General features: G+C 36.7%; 1 protein-coding gene across 50 annotated transcripts in view; it reads right to left on the bottom strand.

The window, feature by feature from the left end:
* Ptprd (protein tyrosine phosphatase receptor type D) overlaps positions 1–16,622 on the bottom strand; it is a 2,190,171-nt gene that overhangs the window by 1,748,004 nt on the left and 425,545 nt on the right. The gene's annotated exons all lie outside the window — the stretch shown is intronic.

Here is a 16,622-nt window from a genome sequence, read left to right as displayed (position 1 = left end):
GTAAATTTTGGAGATTAGCCCTTTGTCAGATGTAGGGTTAGTGAATATCTTTTCCCATTCTGTGGCCTGCCTTTTTGTCTTTTTGACTGCGTCCTTTGCCTTACAGAAGCTTTTTAGTTTCAGAAGGTCCCATTTGTTAATTGTCGATCTCAGTGCCTGTGCCACTGGTGTTATGTTTAAGAAGTCGTCTCCTGTACCAACTCGTTGAAGAGTATCTCCCACTTTCTCTTCTAAAAGTTTCAGTGTGGCTGGATTTATGTTGAGATCTTTGATCCATTTGGACTTAAGTTTTGTACAAGGCGATAAACATGGATCTATCTGCAGTCTTCTGCATACCAGTACCCAGGTATGCCAGCACCATTTGTTGAAGATGCTTTTTTTCCATTGTACAGTTTTAGCTTCTTTGTCATACTTAACATATATGTTTAAATACATATGACACTGTCTTCCTGTCTTTACTTCTTTTTCTCTCTAGGAATGTCTGAACTTGCAATATTGTGTTTTTTCCATTATTTTCTTATTCCTTTTTTAGAAAAGAGCTTGCTTCACATGTCAATCCCAGCTCCCTCTCCCTACCCTCCTCCTGCACCCCCCATCCATCCCCCCAGCTTCTAATCCTATCCCCATTCCCTTCCTCATAGGGGATATCCAGAGTCTGTCATTTTGTTTAGGGTAGAGTCCAGGCACTCTTCCAAGAGTCCAGGCTGAGAGAGCATCTCTCATTGTGGAATGGGCACCCAAAGTCCATTTTTATGCCAGGGATAAATACTGATCTACTGCCCAGGGTCCCATTGGTTGTCCAGGCCTCTTCACTGACACCCACAGTTCCATGCTGGCCTCCCAGCTGTCAGTCTGGTGTCCAAGAGCTCCCCCTTGTTCAAGTCAGGTGTTTCTGCTGGTTTCACCAGCCCATTCTTTACCCATTTGCTCATCACCCCTCTCTCTGTCACTGGGTTCCAGAGGTTCAGTTCAGTGTTTAGCTGTGTGTGTTTGCCTCTGCTTCCGTAGTGCATGTGTAAATAAATTGAAAAGGAAGAAAGAAAAATTGCTCACATTGCAGAAAGAAATGTGTGTGAAAGCCTAAATCCGTGTGTATGTCACATCACCCTGCCAAGACAGGACAAAGCTTGGGCTCTTTTTGTTTGGAAGTTAATGTACCTTTTTTGTTTGTTTTCCTGCAATCGTCATTTGCACAGAACTGCTGGGAAGCAGCTTTGTGGTCCGGTGCAGTAATGGTTTTATTAATTCTGCTCGTCATCAGGTGCAATTCATCAACTACACAGCCCTTTGTGTTCTATTTTTTGCTAAATGCTTCTTTGGAATTTAAATTATGAAGAAAAAGTGGCTGACTAATCTGAATTTCTCAATTTATTCATGTTCAATGAAAAGCTATTCATCAGCATAAACTTTGCTGTGAGTTCAAATCAAATTTAAGCCACCTGGGAGTAAACAGAATTGTTCTTCCCTAGCACTTGGAAGAAGATAAAAATAATACATTTTCAAGAAATGCATGGTGCTAATGTGTTCAACTAAAATAAAACAGAGATGGGAGGGCATTCAGTACTTTACTGTGTCAGAACCTTCACCCTTATACTAATAGATTCTGATGTAATATTTTAATAGTTTCCTTTTCATAATACAGGTTTAATTTCATTTATAAAGTATAAGTATCAAATCATCAGTTTTCTTAGTACCTGGCAAGTTCATAAAATACATAACGCTGTGATTTAACTCCTTTATTTTTAAAATGAACTATTTATGAAAGTTGAAACAAATTGTTCACTTTCAAAATGCTCACTAGGCACCTAAATCTAAGAGTACTGTGGATCTAAGTCACAAATTTCCCAGGTATTTAGATTTTGCCACTGCATAGTCCTATAAATTGAGATATTTTTCACAATAAACATAGGGCTACCAAGTATGAAAACTAGAAGGAGCAGACTGGAATTTCAGTGATGTCAGACTCATTCGAGGATTACTAGCAGTAACTCATCCTCACTGTTTAGAACACATATGGCAATGTGTAGCTATCCACACTGCTACCGAGTTTTGAGTCCATCAATGTTCACCTAAACGAAAGTGATCGGAATTGGTAACTCAATCTTTCTAGTTTATCAAAATTGTTCTTTAATTTTGCAATAAAAGTGATTCATCTCAGACCTCTTAGTCATGTTGGTCTGGTACTCTACCAATGTACTTAAATCTCACAGTGTCTCACTAGTTACGTTGGCTGGCCTTGAACTCACTCTGTAGCTAAGGCAGGCTTTTAACTTGTGATATTCCAGAGAAGCTAGGATTACAGGTCTGCACCAAAAGGTCTATCATTTTTGTGATTTGTATTGATGATTCAAGGATAAGTCTATAAAATCTACATACATATTATGGATGAGCGATGAATATCCGTGATTAAGCATCTAGAAAATTAAATTAGTATTTCCTAACATGAAGCAAATTGGATCCCAAGTTCCTACATTACAGCACCTCTTTCCAGACAATAGCATGAAATGCTGCAGTTCTCCTCTGTTAAAACAACTTTACAGGAAAACTGTGACTATTTTACTTTAATTTTTAAAATATTTTTTACATAACATGAATAATGCCGATTCGAAATTATCATTAGCAAGGCTAAAAGTATACAAATTGCAAAAAAGGCCTAAAATAAAGAAAGAATTGTGTGATGTGGTAACAGCAGCAAATGTTGGCAACATAAATGGTCTATTAACACATGTGAAAAAAGGGAGAACCATCAGAGATTCTCACACATGTCAGAAATATTATCTACCACTTTAGGTATTATCTAAAAGACATTATCCAACACAGACTTTAAATTATGGCTTTATGGAAATGGAATTTCTATTCATAAATCCTAACCTTACAGAAACATGCTGCTTACAAGTTAACCTCACTGTCAGGTGAATAGTCTAGTTGCTACAGCACGATCAATTTGTGATATTTTAATTTTAGATTTTATTATTATTTAACCTTCAAATATACTATTAATTTTGCTTCTGACAGAATGGATAAAGTTCAAAGCTCACATCATAAAATATTTTTTGGAGTTTTTTTCATAGAAATGATGACAGCGGTCACAATTTGATAGTTGTAATGCTGTAAGAACCTTCAGAAGACATTCTGTAGCATGAGTGAATGACCTGGACCAGCTTGGTTCATGGAGCCTTTAAAGGCTCTTATCACAGGGAATGGAGGCAAGCAGTGGATGTAAAAATTCCATTTTTGTATTACAAAGAAAGAAACATTAATCAGTGGAAAACATGAAAATGTCTTTGCATGTGTCCTAAGGGAATAGGAGTCACACTGAATAGTATAATAAAATCTGTATTAAAAGATTATGCTTACATTTGATCATTTCACCCACATTCTGATAAATCTTTAACCATGAATTTTAGGATGTAGATGTTGAGATTATAAAAGGTCTTCTATTATTATTTTTGAAAATACAGAGTTCATTTAACTGGGCACTGCTATTTAAGATATCTGTGCAATAATCAACTGTCTCGTCTGCAGGAGACACTGTTTCCACTGCAGCTGGAGTTAGCCATATCCTTTATGAGGTCTTCCGCTGCATGGGTTCTTATTTCTAACACTTGCCTTTCAATCCTCTGTAGAGATCTAACAGAAAAATCACAAGAACGGCATCTTTTGTGATTCTTCCTCTCTGGAAATGCCACAGCAACTGTGTGTCTTCCATATTTAAAAAGGAAAGAAAGAAAGGGCTCTAATCTTTTTTACAACACAAAGTGTTTTAGCTAAGGGTATTTATTAAAAGAAAATAGATCCTTAACACCAATTCTATGGCTAACTACAAAGTTTAAAACTTTTCATTTTAGATAAAAGTAAATTATGAACTTGATGTCTATAACTATCCGGGAGCCTTCATCCTGGGACTGATGGAAGCAGAGGCAAACACACAACTAAGCACTGAACTGAACCCAAGGAACCCAGTGACAGAGAGAGAGGAGTGATGAGCAAATTGGCAAGGAATGGGCTGGCAAAACCAGCAGAGACGGCTGATCTGAACAGGGGAGTGCTCTTGGACCCCAGACCGACAGTGGGGAGGCCAGAATGGGACTGATCTGGACCCCCCAAATGTGAGTGTCAGTGAGAAGGCCTGGGCAACCTATGGGGCTCTGAGCTGTGGATCAGTGTCTATCCCTGGTATACAATCTGTCTTCATGTGCCTATGGCACAAAGAGAGATGCTCTCTCAGCCTGGACTCTTAGGGGAGTGCCTTGACCCTACCAAGAGTGAAATGATAGACTCTAGACATCCCCTATGTGGAGGGATTTGGCAATAGGGTGGGAGGGAGGGTGGAAGGGGAGTGCGGGAGGAGGGGAGGGAGAGGGAACTGGGATTGACATGTGAAACAAGCTATTTAAAATTAAAATAAAAAATGATTAAAAAAAAAAAAAAAAGTAAATTACAGTTCTGACTCAAGGAGATGGAGATCTAGATTTTAAATCTAAAAATGCTTAACTTATCTGTATTTACAGGAAGGTTGATACAAAATGCAGTGCAATTAACAGCCCATATATTTTTCTCTAAGGGTTGCCAGGTTTACTGGACTGGAGAAAACAACTCTTTCAGAAACGTCTGAATTAAAAGAAAACAGTAGGAATAGTTCTTATTATAGTAGAGGGGTGAAATGTCTCTGCCTTCCACAAACATGAATAAACTGAAAAAAATTCAAGGAAATGCAACTATGTAAAGTTACTATAACTAGAAGGACAGTTCTCCATGTAAGGCCACAGTCATCATTATGCAACTATTTAGCTGCAAAATGAACCAGAATAAAACATCTGGTTTGATAGTTAAAGGAGCACAGACAAGGTAAGAAGTCTATAAGATTTACTCCACTATGGTGCAGAGTTTTCTGCGCAGATTAGTAGACGTTCAAGTAAGTATCATCTTTACTCAAAATCCCGAGTGGTGCTAGGTATTCAACATCAACCACAAAACTTCAAAGCACCTGGACATACATTCAAATAAGGGTTAAAAATCAAACCACACCAAAAGAGAACAAAACAACTATACTAAAAGGCTTAAAGAAATGGTTTAGCAATAAAATTTTCCTACATTACACATGCAGAGAAACGTTCTTTAATCTCAGCATGACAGAACACAGAGGAACACTGGTGTGTGTAGAATTCAAGACTGTTAAGGAACATAAGAGTATCACATTCTCTGGTGTACTCACTCCATTCTGACTAACAACAGGGACCCTGATGCCATCTAGGCCCTGGTATTCATTTATTAGAGAAAAGTAGATTGAGAAATTGGACAATTATTTTCTTTGACACAGGTCCTCTTTCCAAAGTGGTCCTTAAAAGCAAATTAATACCAATACCTCACTAAGAATTAGACCTGGAATACTACATTATCATCCTTTCTGTCAAGATATATTCACAGGCTCAACAGGTGAATGTTGGTAATAGGGTAACCACCTCTTTCAGATTAGATACACACCTGATACATTGGAATGATTTCATGTTTGGCACATGACTGGGAAGAACCTAGGATATGCTTAGAAGTCATATTGCCCTACTGTATTAGAAACGTCTATGATGATGCCATAGATTTGTGTTGCTCTCAATTTGTTCAGAAAAACTGATTTTTTAAAATCCCAGTGGGTAGCAGTTAATTCAGCAACTCATAACTTTTCCATGTGTCAAATAGCCATAACAGTAATGAATCATCTGTATTTACTGTCTCAATCCAGGGATCATGGGTGTAAAATGTTATAATGTTACGGACTCAACATGGCAGCTGAACAAATCAAGTCAGTATCTGTTGTTACCTCCACAAAATGTGCACAATAACAACAGACAGATTATCAGTATGAATGCAGGAGGGGACTATGATGTTCCTCCTTTGTCACAGGAGCTGGTTGCAGTTGATAGCATTGAGGGACGGATCCACTCTCTTCTTGGAGTTGGCCAACAAGAGATCATCCAGATCCAGTGAATGATTCCACAACCATTTACATGTGGTCTTTGGGAGTATATATTGATGCAACATCAACAACAACAACAAAAAACAAACATGAATTTGAGAGAGTTATGGACTGGGGACACTAGTAGGATTTGGAGGGAGGTAATGTTGGATATAATCAAAATAATGTCATGATCATGCTGGGAAAATCCATAGAAACAGCTGACTTGAACAAGTGGGAGCTTATGGACCTCATAATGACAGCTTGAGAACAAGCATAAGACTGAACCAGGTCCCCTGAACATGGGTGTCAGTTGGGGACTTGGACAGTCTATGGGTCTTCTGGCAGTGGAGCCAGTATGTATCCCTAGGGCAGGAATGAGCTTTGGGAGCCCATTTTCTATGGAGGGATACTCTCTCAGCCTAGATACACAGGGGAGGCCTAAACCCTGCCCCAAATTATGTGACAGACCTTGATGATCCCCCATGGGAGGCCTCACCCTCCCAGCGGAATAAATAGGGGCTGGAATGGTGAGATGGTATGGGGAACAGGAGGATAGGACAGAGAGAGAACTGGGATTGTATGTAAAATGAGATTACTTAATATAAATCAAAATTAATTTAAAAATAAAAATTAATTTGTATAAATGTGAATTTTCAATTAATGAAGTAAAATTATTAATTTAAAAGAGGAAGATAAAAACCAAAATAGTCATAAAAATCTTTTGTATTCTACACATTGTCCTCAAATTTTTTGTTACCATAAACTTCTTTTACCATTCTCAACTATACATAGATTTACCTTTTGGGGGCAATTTTTTCCACAAAAATTTATTTAAGTACTTACAGGAGAAAAAAAATCATACAACGAAGAGGCATAGATCCAGCTGTGCTAGTGTAGGACAAGGGTTCCACCTAGCTCCCTCAGCCTCATTCATCCTTCTGGCTTTCATAGAACACTAGACTGGAGACTGAGTCTGAGGACATTCACAAATAGTGACCTACCTTGAGCTGCTTAGTTTCACATAAATAGTGAAATGCTTGCTAAATTTAAGACAGCAAACATCTGAATTAACACTCTGGTAGTGCTGGCGAAACAAACTCTAAGATTCAGGGAAGTCTGTCTATTCTACTAACTAAAGAATGTCGGTAATGTATGCATATAAAGGCAAGTGTATGTCTATACATACTTTATACGCAGTGTATGCATATAAAAGCAAGTACTCTAGCCAAGCCATGGAAGCACACACCTTTAATCCCAGCACTTAAATATGTGAGTTCTCAGCTAGCCCAGTCTACAAAGTGAGTCCCATGACAGCTAATGTGGTTACACAAAGAAAATATGTATTGAAAAACCAAAAATAAATAAATGAAGGAGAGAAGAATAAAAGAAAACCAGGTTCTCTATTTAGAATGATAGTCCTAAGCAGAAATTGACTTTTATTTAGTATCACTTAGTAAATCACTAAAACCTCTCTAACGTGGCAGGAATGAGGATTAAAACTTTTACTTATAGATTTTATACATTTTTATTTTATTTTTAAATTTAAATTATAAACAAAGTTGCTTCACATGTCAATCCCATCCCCCTCTCCTTCTCCCTCCCTTCTTCCCACACCCTCCCACCAATCCCTCCATTCCCTCTGCCCCAATCTTCACTCCTTTCCCCAGAGAGGGTGAGGCCCTCCATGGGGGGTATCCATAGTTTGTCATTTCATCCAGAGCAGGGCCTAGGCCCTCTCCCAAGAGTCCAGGCTGAGAGTGCATCTCTCATTCTGGGATGGGCACCCAAGTCTATCTCTATGCCAGGGATAAATACTGATCTACTACCCAAGGCCTCATAGATTGCCTAGGCCTCCTCGCAGACACCCACATTCAGGGAGTCTAGATCAGTCCCATGCTGGATTCCCAGCCAACAGTCTGGGGCTCAAGAGCTCCCCCTTGTTGTATGAATATGCACCTTTTGAGAGGGAGGAGTGATGAGCATAGGGATCAAGACTGAGCTTGTTTAACCCACAGAAACAGCGGAACCTGAACAAGGGATACTTTAACACAATGGAGTACTATTCAGCACACACAAAAAAAATGCAATCTTGAAATTTGCAGGCAAATGGACAGTACTAGAAGAAACCATCCTGAGTGAGGTAACCCAGTCACAAAAAGACAAACATGGTATGTACTCACTCATATATGGATTTTAGACATGAATCAGTTGAGTGCCAGACTACAATCTTAATGCTGGAGAGTCTGGAAACAGAACCTTCACCTAATGACAGATGGAAGTAGAGGAAGACACCCATAGCTAAACACTGAGGTGAACTCAAGGAACCCAGTGATAGAAAGGGAAGACTGATGAGCATAGAATTTATACTTCTGATTATCACACAGTAATAGGTTTTTTCTTCTTTCAATTTTCTTCTTAAAACTTAAGAATTTATGACCAATTTAATTAAAAATTTGATTCTCCTCTAGAACATGATATTAAAAGGATATTGCTAAAGGAACCAAATATTTGAGTCTTAAATTTCAGGAAAAAAGTAGGTACTTACCTGGAAACAACATCCATACTGGCTAGTTTCCATAGTATCGGGATGTACTATGCATAATATCAACAAAATGTAGTCTTTAATAGCTTGCAGCTAGTACTCACATGAGCTATAATGATGACTTTCCTGACAAGATGTACTGGCTAGCATAATAGTGACATGAATGCTATGGGAATATCCTCTGTTTTTTTGAGTGGATTTAAGGTACCCTCATCCCTAACCCAGAAGTTAGTTTTAATTGATAAGCACTTGCAAATGGCAAATTGATTTTTGTCTTAGAGTGTCTCCCTGAGGAAACACACTACTCTTCTTTTTTATTATTTACTTATTTTTCTTATTATTTTAATTTTAAATAGCTTGCTTCACATGGCAATCCCAGTTCCCTCTCCCTCCCCTCTTCCCACAACCCCCCACCATCACTCCAACCTCCCACCTGATCTACACTTCCTTCCACATAGGGGATATCTAGAGTCTGTCATTTCACTCAGGGCTGGGTCCAGGCACTCCCCTAAGATTCCAGGCTGAGAGAGCATCCATCTTTGTGTTATGGACACACGAAGTCCGTTTGTATGCCAGGGATAAACACTGATCTACTGCCCAGGGCCCCATAGGTTGCCCAGGCCTCCTCACTGACTCTCACACTCAGGGGATCTAGATCAGTCCCATGCTGGCCTCCCAGCTGTTGGTCTGGGTCCAAGAGCTCTCCCCTGTTCAGATCAGCTGTCTCTGCTGTTTTTGCCAGCCCTTCTTTGGCAATTTGCTAATTGCTCCTCTCTCTCTGTCACTGGTTTCCATGGGTTCAGTTCAGTGTTTAACTGTGGGTGTTACTCTTAAGAATAAGCTATATACCAAGCAGTAGATGGCTGAAAAAAATTGAACTCAAGGGTATCTTTGGGTGTTCTTTGTCTCATAAAGTCATATGAGGGCTTTTCATTTTTAAATCTAATTTATTTTATAATTTTTATTTTATTTTATTTAACAGAATTATTTGGTTTGAAATTTTGATTTTTGCAAACATTATTAAGAGTAATTCTTTAAAATATAGAGTCTTGATTTATAATGCTTTAATAATTAATATTATACTCTACATATTAACATAACATCAATTTGTTAAAAAGGAGGAACAAGAATAAAATAAAATAGAGAAAAATCTAATGTTGAAGAAATAATGAAAAGTCTAAATAAAGGTGGCTTTTTTAGAATTCTACAATGTCTATTTATGCTTTGGTTTGCAAAACAGAGTAACAATACACATAAAACTAAGCTGCAAATGGCTTGTTATTGTTCCTTCTAAATGCAGTGAATAACAGACAAAATTTGTCAAGGAGCTTTTCTTTCATTTGGTAGTAATGGCCATAAAAACGAAGGCTTTCCTTTCAGTAGTAACAATTGTGTTATTTTAAATACTCCTTCCTTAAGATAACAGAATTGTTTGTATCAATTTGAATATTATATGTAAATATAGCATTTTACTTAATCCCCTTTGTGCATGTGAATAATAATTCCTATGTAAAACTTTTTCCATTTAAGGTCAAAACTCTTCAATGTGTGTATGTGTGTTTTAACTCTTGACAATTCTGCATAAATTTAAATCATACTTTCAGAATATCGAATGCTAGACATGCTATAGAAAATGAAACCCAATCTATGTATGGAAACCTACCAACCTATTGACCGAGGAAGAAGGTTCTCAGAAAGCCAAGGGAGAGGTGTTATAAAAGAATGGTGACTATGATCCCCAGGACATAGGAACATCAATTAAAAGCCTTTCAACAATCCAAGGCAAACATTTTACATTACTCACAAAATTGGTCAGAACATAGAGAAGACTGGCAAAGTTCATTACACACACACACACACACACACACACACACATTTAAATTCATACCATCTATCTATACATATATCTGAAGTATATCTATATATTTAATACAATTAGCAGACCTGTAAGTTAACCAAGAGAGAATCCAGGAAGGGAGAAATAGACTTCAAACTCAAGTTTCTTTGACAGTAACATAATGAAAGTGACAGGAAGGGGTTATCTTGAATAAAGGTTCTCACAAACACATAAATCATAGAAGTAATTATCTTTGCATAGTGACAGGGCTTTGGAAGTGAGACGCTTTAACAGTGGCCTTCAGAGATCTTTAGCCATGTTTCTGAGCAACAGCCACCTCTTTAAATGACAACGCTAGTGAAATCTGTTTTTCTTCTCCATTTTCTGAAGCCCACAATTATAGAGAGGAAGAAGCCAGTATAGGTTGTTTATTTTATCAATACTCTTACATGGTTCTGTTGATGCTTAGTTCTTCCATTGTTGTTATCTCTGACAACATAGCCATATAACTGCCATTAGGCAGTAGTGCATTTAGTAATAAGGAGTTTTTGTTCTTCCTATACTTATACTCTACATGGGGGCAACTGGTTCATACTGTGATATATACCATAAAAGGAAGATATAATTTATAGCAGGGTTCTTCCTGCATTTGTACTCAGACTATGAGGTTAAGATTGCCACACAAGTATGGAAGAAGCAAAGTATTCAAGGGCAGGCATGTAAATAATAATGTCCAGAGACTACAGGAAGAAGTTGGCAAAGAAGATGAAGATAAGGAGAAGTAGGAGATGTAGAATCAAGAATTCTAGAAGGAAGTATTACAGGCAAGCTGTACTGTAGAACATAGAAGCTTTATTAAAAACTTTTGAAACAAAGGGTCATGATGGAACTTTTCAATTAGAAGTCACACTGCGGACTGCAGGTATAATTCAGTTAGCATGGTACTTGCCTGGTATGCAGGAGCTCTGCTTTACAGCCCCATTCCACATGAAATAAGCGTGTCGATGCATGCCTATAAATCCAGGATGTGGGAAGTAGAAGGAAAAGGCTTATGCACTTAAGATCATCCTCTGACTGGGATACATGAGATCTTGCTTCAAAAGTAATAAATAAAATTAGAATTAAGCCGGGCAGTGGTGGCGCACGCCTTTAATCCCAGCACTCGGGAGGCAGAGGCAGGCGATCTCTGTGAGTTCAAGGCCAGGCTGGACCGATAGCCTCCAAAACAATACAGAGAAACCCTGTCTCGAAAAACCAAAAAAAAAAAATAATTAGATTAAAAGGATATCTTAGTGGCATTGTGCTGATTTGAATAAGAACACCCCCCCCCAAGCCTCTTACCTTTAAATGCTTGTTTACAAGGAAACAGAACTGTTTGAAATAATTGGAAGGATTAGGAGGTTTTTGCCTTGTTGGAAGGGGTGTGTCATTTGGGTGGGCAATGAAGTTTCAAAAACTCGTGCCAGGCCCAGTCTGTCTGTCTTTTGCACTCTCTCTCCACTTGGGGATCAGGGGATACCTCTTAGCTAATTTTTCAGAAGATTGCTAGCTACCATGCTCCCTGTTATGATGATAATTGACTAAGACTCTATGAGTTGCCTTAGTCTTCAAAGCAATACAATAAAACAGGGACTGTGAAAAACAACTAAGAATGCCAAAGGGTTGACAAGACCTGCAGAAAAAGAATAAAGTTTATCTGCTAATGCAGATAAAAGTATGATTTACCAAATTCAGATAGGAAAATGGAATAAAACCAAAATAAATTGGAAATATTTTTGTTTACTATTTTATATTTATTTTAGTTTATATGCATGCATGTTTTGCTCTGCTGTATGTTTGTGTCGAACTTGCATTCATGGTATTAGGGAAAATCAGAAGGGTGTGCAGGTTTCCCTGAAAAGGGAGGTATATATGACTGACCGACATATGTTGCCAGTAATCAAATGGAGGTCCTATGAAAGAACAAGTCCTCTCAATCATTGAGCTATTCTATGGCCATGGAAATATGTTTGCCAAGTGCAGAATTAACAGGACTTAGTAACCAACTAGCAGGATTGTGCTTCTACTTGAAACACCATTTTCTTTCTTTAGATTTGTCTTTTGTAACAAAGGATCCGATTTAAATGTTGTCTCATCTCTGAATTTCAAGCCAGCAAGTGTCTACTTTTGCAAATTTTTAAAGCAATTTCATCTATTATGGTTAAAACAATGATTATCTCTGGTACCGTGTTACACATGCTGCTTGGAGAAAGGAGTGTTCTAAAGAACAGACATTAACAGCATAGGTGATAAGACATAATATGCTGTTCTGAGTTATTGTAACAACAGGTCCCATGTAGTATGTGTTAACTACCAGAAAGCCCACTGTTGAAAATGTAGTGCCTTCAGCTTAACGCATATAATCCTAATAAAAATAACTTTGAGGTGGTCAATAATATTTGTATTTAGTTGATAATGAGAGTATGAAGCAAAAAGCCCAAATCTTTTGCCTCATGTCACAGGGTTAGGATCCAACTCATAAATACAGTTAAGAACTCTAAACTCAACTGACAAACCTACAAGTGACTGGGAAAGGCAGCATTTACTTGGGTTCAGATAATAACTGGAAACATAAATATGTGCTTTCTCCTAAGCTTTCAAAATAAATGGAATATTTCAGAACACCTAATCAAAGCAAAAGCTAGGAATAAAAATGAATAATATATAAAAGTATGAGGAAGTTCAGTGGGAGTATATGAGGACGGAATAAATGCTACCATGCTAAATGTGCTACACAAAATATGGAGATTTACACCTAATTTACAGTTGTAAATTTTTGAAGATAAAATCATGGGAGGGTTACACTATTGAAGACAAAGTAACATTAAACAAAGTATGGGATATTTGAACTTAAGAGACATTTAGAAAACACCAAAAAAATTTGTTCTAAAGAGTCCATTGCAGATAAAGAAAAATTTAGGCTAAAATAGCATAATACAAAAGTATTGCCATGATATTGTTTGCAAATCAATATCAAATATTGAACACCTGGTCAAGGAGAAAAAGCCAGCTCTCAATAAGAGAAGAAACAGCCCACATGTTGTGTGGCAACCCTCTCTACTGTGCCTTCTCCTTGATGCTCTTGGTGTAGCTAGCCAAAGCCTCCTTGTTGTAAATGCATATGAAAGCCTAGATGAAATGTGGAGATTTACCATGGATGACTTTCTTCAAAAATAACACAATTTTCATAATAATTAGTAAAGTTGTTTCACTAATTTGAAAAGAAGAATTATGTATCTTTGAAGTAGAATTATAACTTTCACATTAAGAAAGGAAGTGACCTGGAGAGTCATAGCACATGCCCTTAATCCCAGCACTTGGAATGAGAAGGCAGGCAGATCCCCAGATACTAGGCCAACCTGGTCTACAACAAAGCAAGTACAAAGTGAGCTCCAGGACAACCAGGGCTTCACAGAGAAACCCTGTATAAAAGATCAGAAAACAAAACAAAACAAAACAAAAAACAGAAAAAGAAAACATGAAAATAAATGAAGCACATTAATGAAGTAATTAGTTTTATTAATTAAATAAGATTTCAAATTATAAAATAAAATGGTCAAGGGTTCATAACATTTTATGACAGATTTGCAAGTTTGGCACATGTTTGATTATACAGAAATATAAATATTTATATTAATGGTCCAAATTATGCCCATAATATAATCATCTAAATTGTGCAGAAAAATGGTATTTGTAAATTTAGTGTAAGTTTTTAGTTTAAAAAAGACAATTACATAACTAATGTATAAATTTCCATACTTTGGGGTAAAGTAATAACAAGTCTATCTATGATGCTCTATATATTATAGAATGTCTGGTAAAATCAATAAGAGCTTGGATTTGTCCTATACCTTCATTAGGTTTAGTGCTTAGTGAATTGTGACTGCACAGCAGAGTGCTGGAAAAGAAGAAGAAGAATACATTTGGATGTCGAAAATTACAGAAATTTCTAATATATATATTATATATAATTAATAGTTTATAGAAGGTGAAATCAAAGTAAAGCATATGCATATTTGATAGAAATTCAAACACAGTAAAATGTAGATAAAAGCAAATTAAAACTACAAATTTCTTCATACATCCTTTTACACCAAATATAAAGCAAAAGGATATATATAGTTGGGTGTCCAGAGACCATGTGGCCTCCAGAACTGCAAATGTGACTACAAATGGGTGCAACCCTCATAGACATCATCTGGAAATTATTCATAAAATTATGTATGCCTGTCACCGCAACACCTGTCTTTGAGTCACTATGCACATGGTGAACTCGAAGAGAGTCCTTTCTAAAATCACAGGTTCCCCAAAACATGCTATATTGTTCTCTTTGCTGCAAAGAAAAATATTAGATAGAGTTAATCTTGATAGTGAAAAATTATAAAAAGAGTATTGTTTCATAGTTGTTTCATGCTTGAATTATGAATTTCCAGGTATGGCTTAATAAACAAGAATTGTTTGATTTGTGCTCATTAATTTTTAAAAGTAATATGCATTTTGTCATCTCCAAATGCAGAGATGATATTCTAAATACATTACAGTGGGTGACTCTGTAATGTCCAGGAAAAGGACAGCAATAATGCCCTGTAGGTATAATACTGCATAAAGAAGGGCTATGATCAAACTGCGTACCTGCAGCTACATTTAAGAGCAACAGAGAAAAATAATTATAATAATTGGATGACACAAATTATAAATGCAAATCTTCCTCAGTTAAAAATCTTCTTCCATGGAGTGTTTAAAATAACTAATTCAACACCACCAATTATTTAAAGGGGGCACAGACAATACAGGCACCAGAAGCACTGGCTGAAAGCATTTGTTTTTTGTTGTCATGCCTTTCCTCAAGGACTCAGCTTAAGCCAGCACACAGGCTCATTTGAAAGGAGAATAGGGACAAAGATGAAAAATGAAGGGGCAAATGAGGGTGACAAAGACAGGACACAAGAAGGAGTCATGGAGTTATTTTAAAACAAAAGAAAATAGAGAAAAGTTCAAAATTATAGTCTTGTTTTACTATGAAAAAGCAGACTACAGAATGCCCAGTCACCATCAACGAAGAGCAATATGAAGCTGTGCAGTGAGGATGATCACAATAATGTTCATAAGGATATATAACTCTCCATTCACTTGATTGAATACTGTACACTCTAAAATAATTTTAATTCATTCTTAATTTAACAAATTCTGCCAAATGCATATATCTATCTCTTAGAAATGCATTTAATATTCAATTACTTAAGGAGATAATAGGGATGGGGAAGAGAAGGAGAACTGGCAGTAGTGAAGGGAGGGGAAAGTTTAATCAGGATATATTGTATAAGAAAAGAGTCTATTTTCAATAACGATAGAACAATACAAGTAAAATAATCACAGGTGTGTAAGGCATTATTCTGAAATTGTCTAATCATAAGAAGCTCACCAGCTTAAAAGGAAAATCATTATTTTTTTTCTTTTTAGCCTTCTTAAAAGTCTTAAGTTTCCACATTCCTTTTCCCCCTCTAAAATCTTTGATTCAAAAAACCCTCTTTTCCCTTTTCTCGCCACCATCTTTGTATCCTCATACTTGAGTCAATCTAAACAGCACATATACAGTGACAAGGAGATTAATGATGTACCAAAAAAAAAAACCCAACTATGTTGAAAGATTCTTGTTCTTTGGTATTTACCATGTCTGCTATAATGCTCTTACAGAAACAGCATTAACGATGGAATCACTTTTAGTCTTCACAATGTTGTAGGTACTTCTCTGTATAAGGTCCTCCGTTTTCATTTATTTTGACAGACTTTATGCATTGAAAGGGTGTACAGGACAGTTTTTAATTGACAAATATACTTAAGACCAAAGGAAATCCACTGAATATGTGATGCAGTAATTTACACGAAAGATTCAGATTGGAAAGATATATAATATCCCACTATAATAGGAAATTTGCTTTCTCTCATGTGACTGCTGAAGGAAGACAGAAAAGTACTATTAGTGTTTTGAGATGCCCTCTTCTATTACTCTGATGCAGGGTACCTCATATATCTCCATTCTCACAGTCAGTCCTTACACAAGCTTCCTTGGGATGGCTGATGATTCTTTATTACACAAACAACTCTTAGTGAATTATAATATGATTATGGTTTTGTGACTCTATTTACAAAACAAGAGCTGGAGCAAGTAATAAATTCACTTAAAAAGTTCTTTATAATTATCTCCTTATCTCTACCTCAGAAATGTATCTACTTTGAGTAGAAATTCAAGA

Source organism: Mesocricetus auratus, unplaced genomic scaffold (assembly GCF_017639785.1).
Source record: "Mesocricetus auratus isolate SY011 unplaced genomic scaffold, BCM_Maur_2.0 Super-Scaffold_100014, whole genome shotgun sequence".
Lineage (NCBI taxonomy): Eukaryota > Metazoa > Chordata > Mammalia > Rodentia > Cricetidae > Mesocricetus > Mesocricetus auratus.
This window is presented reverse-complemented; position numbering and strand designations above follow the sequence as displayed.